This window comes from Ischnura elegans, chromosome X (assembly GCF_921293095.1).
Source record: "Ischnura elegans chromosome X, ioIscEleg1.1, whole genome shotgun sequence".
In the NCBI taxonomy this organism is placed as follows: Eukaryota; Metazoa; Arthropoda; class Insecta; order Odonata; family Coenagrionidae; genus Ischnura; species Ischnura elegans.
Window position 1 is genome coordinate 85,439,293 of NC_060259.1, and position 8,086 is coordinate 85,447,378.

At 38.0% G+C, this 8,086-nt stretch overlaps 1 long non-coding RNA gene across 1 annotated transcript; it reads right to left on the bottom strand.

Annotated features, from left to right (window-relative positions):
- Positions 1–762: 762 nt before the first annotated feature.
- On the bottom strand, positions 763–7,816 carry LOC124170712. Its single transcript, XR_006867564.1, has 3 exons — positions 7,564–7,816; positions 1,893–2,047; positions 763–1,074 (listed from the first exon to the last, which is right to left on the bottom strand). It is a non-coding gene; the product is annotated as an uncharacterized LOC124170712 (long non-coding RNA).
- Between the last annotated feature and the right edge of the window lie 270 nt (positions 7,817–8,086).

The window sequence follows — 8,086 nt, forward strand, 5'->3', positions numbered from 1 at the left end:
GATTTTTCTTACCCGAGATTCGCTTGAATATATCCTCTGAAAGCGGGGAGGCATAGTAGGCTTAAATCGAAAAAAGCTGGACAAAACCTCAAAAATGTTTTTTTTTGAAAGGAAGTTGAAAAATGGCACGGTTGTTGGCAATAAATTATTACATGTTTTGACTAAAACCATTTTTCATAAGTCACTTTTTTAAACAATAGGCATAGCCTCGAATTTGATCAAATTTCGTAATTAGAAACCTAGATTAATAGCTGAGTACTTAAACAATTATACGACATCCATTGAGTAATAAATTTAAACAGTGGCACAGAGAATGCATATAATTTATTTCTATTCATAAGTTAACGCACGTTAAGGTGTTGGCTTCTCATCCTAGGGGTCCGCATTCAAATACCGGTGAAGGCGGAGATTTTTTCATATATTTCCCGGTGCCTGCTAGAGTACTTAGATGAAGGCACTTGGAGCACAGCACTGCTTTCGTCGGACGGTGTTACAAGTAATAAAACAATTACCATGGATACTACCGTGATGATGTTATCTTACCTTTCCCTCTCCACTCTTGCTGCTCATGGGGGCTGACATGTTAGCTTTCTTTTTATTGCATTAACTTCATTACATTATTACATTTAATCTGCTTGAATCAAGGAAGTGCATCTGGTGGCTGGTTTCAAAATGCATCTGTTGTAAATTATAACATAAACATGAATTATTACTTTATTATGTGTAAAAGCAAACAATATATCAATTTTGTGTTAAGTAAGGAAATGGATATTCCCCAAAATTGAGCAATGAACACCGTCTCTCATTCAGAAAATTATAATACACACAGCAAGGTCCTCATTATAGGATATGTTCCTCCTCAAGCCTTTTCAATGAATCGATATCATTAATACTCCTCTTCCGTGAAGGCTTGTGATCTGACATTCGTCCGAGACGTCAGCGAAAACCACAAACAAACCGCCGTGTACTCATCAGGGACGGTTATTGGTGGATGCGAAGTGCCCGCTGAGTTGCCATGCGACGCTGTCTCCGAGTCTCCTCGCCATTGCTGTCGTAGCCCATGTCATGATGATGCTGTTTTGTGAGGTGATGTAATTTAATTAATTGGAATTAGTATGCTACAAGATGACATTTTTACGCTTCAAAAATTCCTCCTTTTAATATAGACAAGCCTATAAGACTCAGGTCACTGAGATAATTTACAACATACATTTACTTTCATTGGTGGAGAAGAGGTTACATTTTCATGAAATAATTCATAATTTATTTGGCGATAGACGCTCTCAAAGAAAAGGTTAAGTGATTTGAGAAGTGCAGATGGACAAAATGATTCTGAAGGAGGGTAGAAGGAGATAAATGCATGGTGCCTAAAGGGCGCCTTCTTGATAGTTGGAATTTTAAGTATTTCATTGATTTTTCCCAGGTGAGGAAGAAATTTTATTTCAGAAACACGCGAAAAAATAATCTCTACATTCTCTTTGGATTTTCACCGCGTCAGATCGAAGGTGAACTTTGGACCTGAAGACCCTGACTACAATGTCAGCGAAACTGTTGTCGCCAAAAGCAAACGTAGGTGGTGAAAACCCAAAGAGAATGCAGAGATTATCTGGTCAACGCTGCAAAAATCTTCGAAATATGCGAAATAAATTTAACTTCGATGATAATGTGAATGTTAAATTCATTTTGTTTCGACACCTTGCTTGAGATTCTAAAATTTGATTTACGTTGAAGAAGGAAAAATGAAATATTACTTCAAACATGTGAAAGGAAGTTTCTCTAAATTTAAAGGTTACTTATCGAGAACAGCTTAGAAAGTACGGGCGTCAGAGAAGACAATTTGAAATTAAACTTTGTTAGAATGTTTTTTCCTCATCCGTCAGCCCTCCGATCACCTGCTGATTCCACGAGCACGAGACCGACTTAGCGCTGTCCCCCAGACCGTCGCGAGCCGCGCTCTTCAAGTCTTTGGCCACCGATGTCCTCTCGGCTGGTAAACTCGGAATCCGTAGCAGGTCCGCTTTGGTGGCCACGGAGTCGGATGGAGGACCTGGGAAACACAAAAGGAAGATGAGTGGCGCTGCGTCCGTCAGACATTCTGGTTCTTTTGAATGGCAATTTTCACGAATATTACAAAAGAGGAATAAATATGTTGTCACCCACAGCGCATTTAAATTGGTTTATAATAGTCACGGCGCTGACGGACAAACTGATCCGAGTTATATGGAGACATAAGGAATTATTAGGGATATTAACGGAAATTTATATACTTGATGATGCCATTGACTGAAACTCGAAAAATTTCAATGCTATTCCTCGCAATTGAAAACAGATTACTGCAAAATATAGGTTAAAAAAGTGGATTGCATTGCACTCATAACCGCGCCGTGATCAGTATTGAAAATCGAATGAAATGCGACAGAGGAGGCGTAGGAAATCAGCCTTCTATGGGGTGGAATCAGGCCTTCTCTTTGCTGTCTCCTTGGCATTTCCAATCGCCGGCGTGGTGCCCTCTGCATTACCCTTCTCTTAACGAAAGGCGCCAAGGGGACCACGGCTTAACGTCCCATCCGACGGACCGAATGTTGCGCTTGAAAATGTCCTCCATACAACTTTCGATCAGAGATCGGGAAAGCTCAGAAAATCTATCACAAAAACTAGATTTGAACGACACGATTGGTGTAATGAAACTTATCATTGAAGTGTTCGTATAAAGGAATGACGGTACAGGTATACCAAAAATTATTTTTTCATACTCCGAAATTAAGAGTTGAAAGAAAATTAGTATCTTGCCAAAAGTGGCTAAATTTAACAGCAAAATCCCACATTGGGGGCATGGAAACAGAGTGAGCAAGCAATATTTTGGTTGTCCATATTTCATAAGTTTTCAGAAAGACATATCAAATCATATTTCAATGGCTCAAGTATTGACATACTTTGTTATATGCAGATAATTTTAAATCTAGAAATCTAATAAAATATTTTATTTAATGCATTTTTTAATTGACTGTGACTATATATTAGACGGATTCAATATGACAACCAGAAACAAAGAAAAAAACGGATGCCACAAAAGTCACCAAGCAAACCAAGGAAATTCAGGCGATCCCTCAAAATTAGAAAAAAATCAACGATGCATTGGGATAAAATAGTTGGTTTGATTGTGGATTTCAAGTTTCTTTTGGGGGTGTATCATTAATTCGGATGTAAGTTAAGCACATGGCTCATTTTCTTTGAATTGCACCTTTAAATCTATGTGCAATAATTGAATAAGGATTTAATGAGGAAAAAATTATCCAATATGCCTTCTTTGAATAATGATTATGAATTCCGCCTTAGTGTTTATGATTGGCAAGTGGATTCATTAACACTTTAAACGAAATGTGTAAATTTGTAAAAGTACCTTGACGCAGTAAAATTAACATAACGGATCACTCTGCAACTATTTGCCGTGAAGTAAAACCTTTATTAGTTACCTACGTAAACTACGAGCGTGTGCGACGTCGTGAAATGAATGTCGGGCCTTTTTGTGTGTAGGGTGGCGCCCCGAGTCCCTTGCACTATCGCGGATTTCCCCCCCCCCTTAAATTCCACCCACAATCCTGAGGACTCTTCCTCGCCCTGACCACTGGCTCCTCCTAACGACGCGCATCCCGACCGCCTTCGTCATGCAGTCGAGTTCAAAATCAGGCCAACAATTTTGACTCTACCTCGGGCTATTTGTGCATGACAACCTGCCCTCACATACTTAGTGATTCCCCGCCCTCTCATGGCTGTAAGTAAGGAGCAATGCGTCCCTTAAGTTTTGTCCCCTCAGTCCTCATTCCTTCCCAGTAAAGTTTGAGTCTCACAGCGGTTTGGTTAGTGCTGAGATGTGGACGTTTGTCGCTGAAGAGTACTGGTGAGTATTATTCTCGTACATAACTAATTCCTCCGTGCTATTTCTACTTATTTCATCTTAATTTTAGTGCAAGAATGCAGTTTTCTTTCGCAGTAGGATTTGGTCAAAATTGATGAAGTTCTTGTACCCGTATTCTATGTTTAGACTTCTATCTTTCGTAACCGATTTAAAAATCTGGTTCCATAAGCAATGTCTCGTGACGAAATGTATTACCACGTACGTGTTAATATATGGATGCATGAATTTGGTTCACATATTCGCATATGCTTGGTTCAGTTACAACTTTTTAGAAGTGCACGTGAACTTGTACTAGATACAGAATCATGAAACAAGACCTAATTGCCTAATGGCTCAAATTAGTGGACATAGCAGGCATTTCCGCTGTGACAATCCCTTCTAGTCATCTACATAATACCCTGCGAGCCACTTCTAGGGTGTTTGGCAGGGGGTGATCAATCATCAGCATGCTGCATGCATAGGATTCCCACATGCACACCACACGGTCCAAAAAACGTCACGTATACTAACAAATTATACTATAATATGCTGTTAGACATAATAATAAAATTAAGAAACATGCAATAAGTTTTACATAGGTTAGTTGGCTACACTACAAGTCATGCAATCTATCTATGAGTTCCATCGCTGTCGTTATAATCTCTTATCGATCGTGGAAAAAATGGCATTCTGAATCTGCCTGTTCTACAATCTATCTCTTTTATTTTACTTATATGATCTGATCTTCCGTAGTATTTTGGCGTCCGTAAGATATGGTTAACTTCCTTAGAAAAGACACTGCTCTTGAATTTATCTACAACGTTTATTCAATTTTATTAATCTACGGTCCGACGGAGATTCCCATCGGAGTTTATCTAAGAGGTCAGTTACACTAACAAGACTATCGTAACGACCTTTCACATACCTGGCAGCTCTTCTTTGCACGCGTTCTAACTCTGTTATTAAACCTTTTTCATGAGGGTCCCAAACACTGGCAGTATATTCCAAATGTGGTCGAACAAGGGAAAAGTAGCTAATTTCTCTCACTTTGTCGTCACACTTTCCTAATATCCTTTTAACAAAACCCATTTTACGATTAGCAAGACCGGTCATTTCTCTGATATGTTATATGGATAGAAGTATGGTGTCATCAATACTATTTTTGTGCTATAGCTTAAGAGCATTTTCTTATTATTTACAGTTTACAAAAGGTGGTGTGAAGAATTCAATTAATCGATTGAATGAAGGTGCAAGGCTAAAATCAAGCTTTCAACCACCCCAACGAAGGCATCGGGTCAACCCTTGGAGTGTTGTCATCGGTCATACTGCCAGCAGTATGCATGTCTCAAGGAAATAATGTGAAGCTTCCTGCTGTGTTACATAACGGCATGAGGGAGTGTTCATCCAGCTACACAGTGAAGTGAAAGTGTCAATGGTTCATCTAAAATTTTTTTTTGTCATTTGTGTGATCAATGTGAAGTGTTGATGAATATAAATCTTTTGAAGAGTTGTTGCTGCAAAGCTGAGCTCTACCGCCGATGGCCATGGAAGCAAATGCATGGTAGGGATTCTTCTCCTCTTTCAGTTTGATTCAATATGAAGCTTGAAAATTCTTTTCAGATAATCATGTATAACAAACTTGTTTTAGCAGCAACTTTTTCTGATCGAAAGGATAATTCTTTGACGAAAATTGCGGCGTCTTTTTGAAAATCCACTATATAGTTAGAATGATGAATTTAGTGTTTTTTTTTGCAATATAGCGAGATTAGCTCGTTGAGTATTAAATGCTATTTATGTCCTGGAGTAATAATAGTGCTGAATAATTTTAATGTCGTGTAACCCGGAATCTAATTTCCCCTGGCTCGACTTTTTGATTTGCGATGCGAAACATAGTGAACTTACCATTGTTCTAATACATAAATTTTTAAGGTTCAGCAGTCATGTGTCATTAGTTTAAATATTTAATCAAAGTGCCAACAACATGAGGATATAATTGTCAAGGAAGTATGTATTTAGTAAAATTTAAAAGTAAAGAGTTAGATACTGAAGAACAACAGACTCGCCAATGTGGGGTGTTGGGTTAGAGCGAGAAACGTATTTGGTTGGGGGAAGTAGATTAACTTATTTCCAACTTCCCACTTCTCTGTGGATACATGAATGTGCTATCCTACGTGAAGCAGTGACCGCGGCGGACGGGACTCCATTTGACCATGTATTTCTCATGTGTCATCCACACTGGTGAAATCCTGGCTGGATAATTTTCGAGTCGTTTATCTATGTCTCTCCTGAATGACATGACTTTAAAGGACGTACCACTACCTCTAGACCGAATACATCTTCTTAATTATGTTTATATTAGATTTCTGTATATTTAGCAATTGCTTAGCTTAGCAATAGCTTAATTTTTTAAATTTAAGATAAACCCATCCCCATACTTTTTCTTCGTCACGTAGTCCACGGAATAATATAATCTGTTTGGTAGCTGGAGTAAAACCCGAGCCCTTTCCTGGTGTATTTCTCCCTATCATCGTGATTTATGTATGAACAATCAAGTATATTGACCAAAGATTTAGTAAGATTTAATCATGATTAAGGGTTGCGAGGAGAACGAATGGTGTTCCTTCAACTTTTGATAAGGAATCCTCACTGGCCAAGTCTGAATTACACATCCATAAATATTCACAGTTAGACATGATGAAACATTCTGTTGCAGAAACGCGTTCATTTAAATCCATGAAATAGTTCAGTTAGTAGTTCGCAATTGACAATCACTCAAGTAGAGGCGACCAAGGTATGAACTTGGCGAGTGCTTAAGCTGAAATTAATTGAATTATTTCTAGACTGCTTTTTCTTGCGGCACGCAACTAACGCACACTATTACACTTAATTACTGTGATCTCAGACCGTCTCATAGGCATACCGCTTATTGGCTCATAAAGTGCACAGTGAATTGTTACTGACAATGGTTACATTCGGAAGAAAGGTTAATTGCACCTTGTTATAATTTTTGACATGTTTAAACCTACTGAAGATGCCATCTTCGTTAATTGAATGAATAATGAAATAAATTTAATAAACCATTATGAATTTATTTAATGCAAAGTTATTAATTCATATGACTAAATTATAACGATATTGCTTATCTCGAGTAAGATTCGACGATGAAAACAAAAAATTGTGGTTGTCTTCACGAAAAGAAAATCAATCCTAGCAGTTCGTTAATATATTTTTCGTTGAAGTCGCTGGTTTTGCGGGTGAATTATATCTTGGCGATGGTTAATTAGGCTACAGTGTTTGTTGGAGAACTTGCCAGTATTTTCCGTAAGCTACGAATACGACCCTTGAATTGAAATTAATAATGCTCAATGTCGCTTTCCTTAAATTTTAAGGTTTTCAATCGTCAGTAAATATGATATATGTATGACAATGAAGTGAATAGTAAAGGGGAGAATTTCTGTGCACTAATGCAAACACAATTGTACTAATCGCATAATGGTAATGTCATTATCGCTCATGAAGTCCAAACATCTATTCACTGCCTATCTTCGCTATTCACTCTCGTTTGCAATTATTTTACGTGATTAGCTTCTTATGTGACTTGCTTATGCCTGAGTGCAAAATTACAACCTTTGTTCACTTAGACATTAAAAATTCATGTTCTCACTTACCTCAGTCAATACCGTTGTTTTTTCTTCTTTGTAGTTCAGTAGATAGCTCATAGATACTGCTCTCCATTATCATTTCCTCTGAATGAGACGGTGACTTCAACGAACGAAGAAACGGCTGAAAAAGTCCAAAATACTAAATTTATAAATTTAAAACTTGCAAAAATGTGATTCTATCAAAACGACGGTTAGTGAAGGACTGGGGTGTGTTGTGTTTTATTCGTGAGCAGGGGGGAAGGGGAGGTGCTTGATTGGAGACGACAGTTGAATGCAGACCGTTAGTATTATAAAGTATTGTTTTTCGTGAATCGATGATGCGTTCTGCAAACTTACCTTCTGACCTTCGGAGACGACTAGAAAATTCTGGAACATTGATCACGTGTTTCATGACTGTTGGCTCTTAAAGATTTTTCGCGCTATTTTTGTGTAACATCGCCAGCTTGAGAACAAATCCTATTGGTTAAGCGAAGCATTGGTTCTCCGCGGGAAATAGTTTTTATTTATAGTACATAGTATATCAACGTAT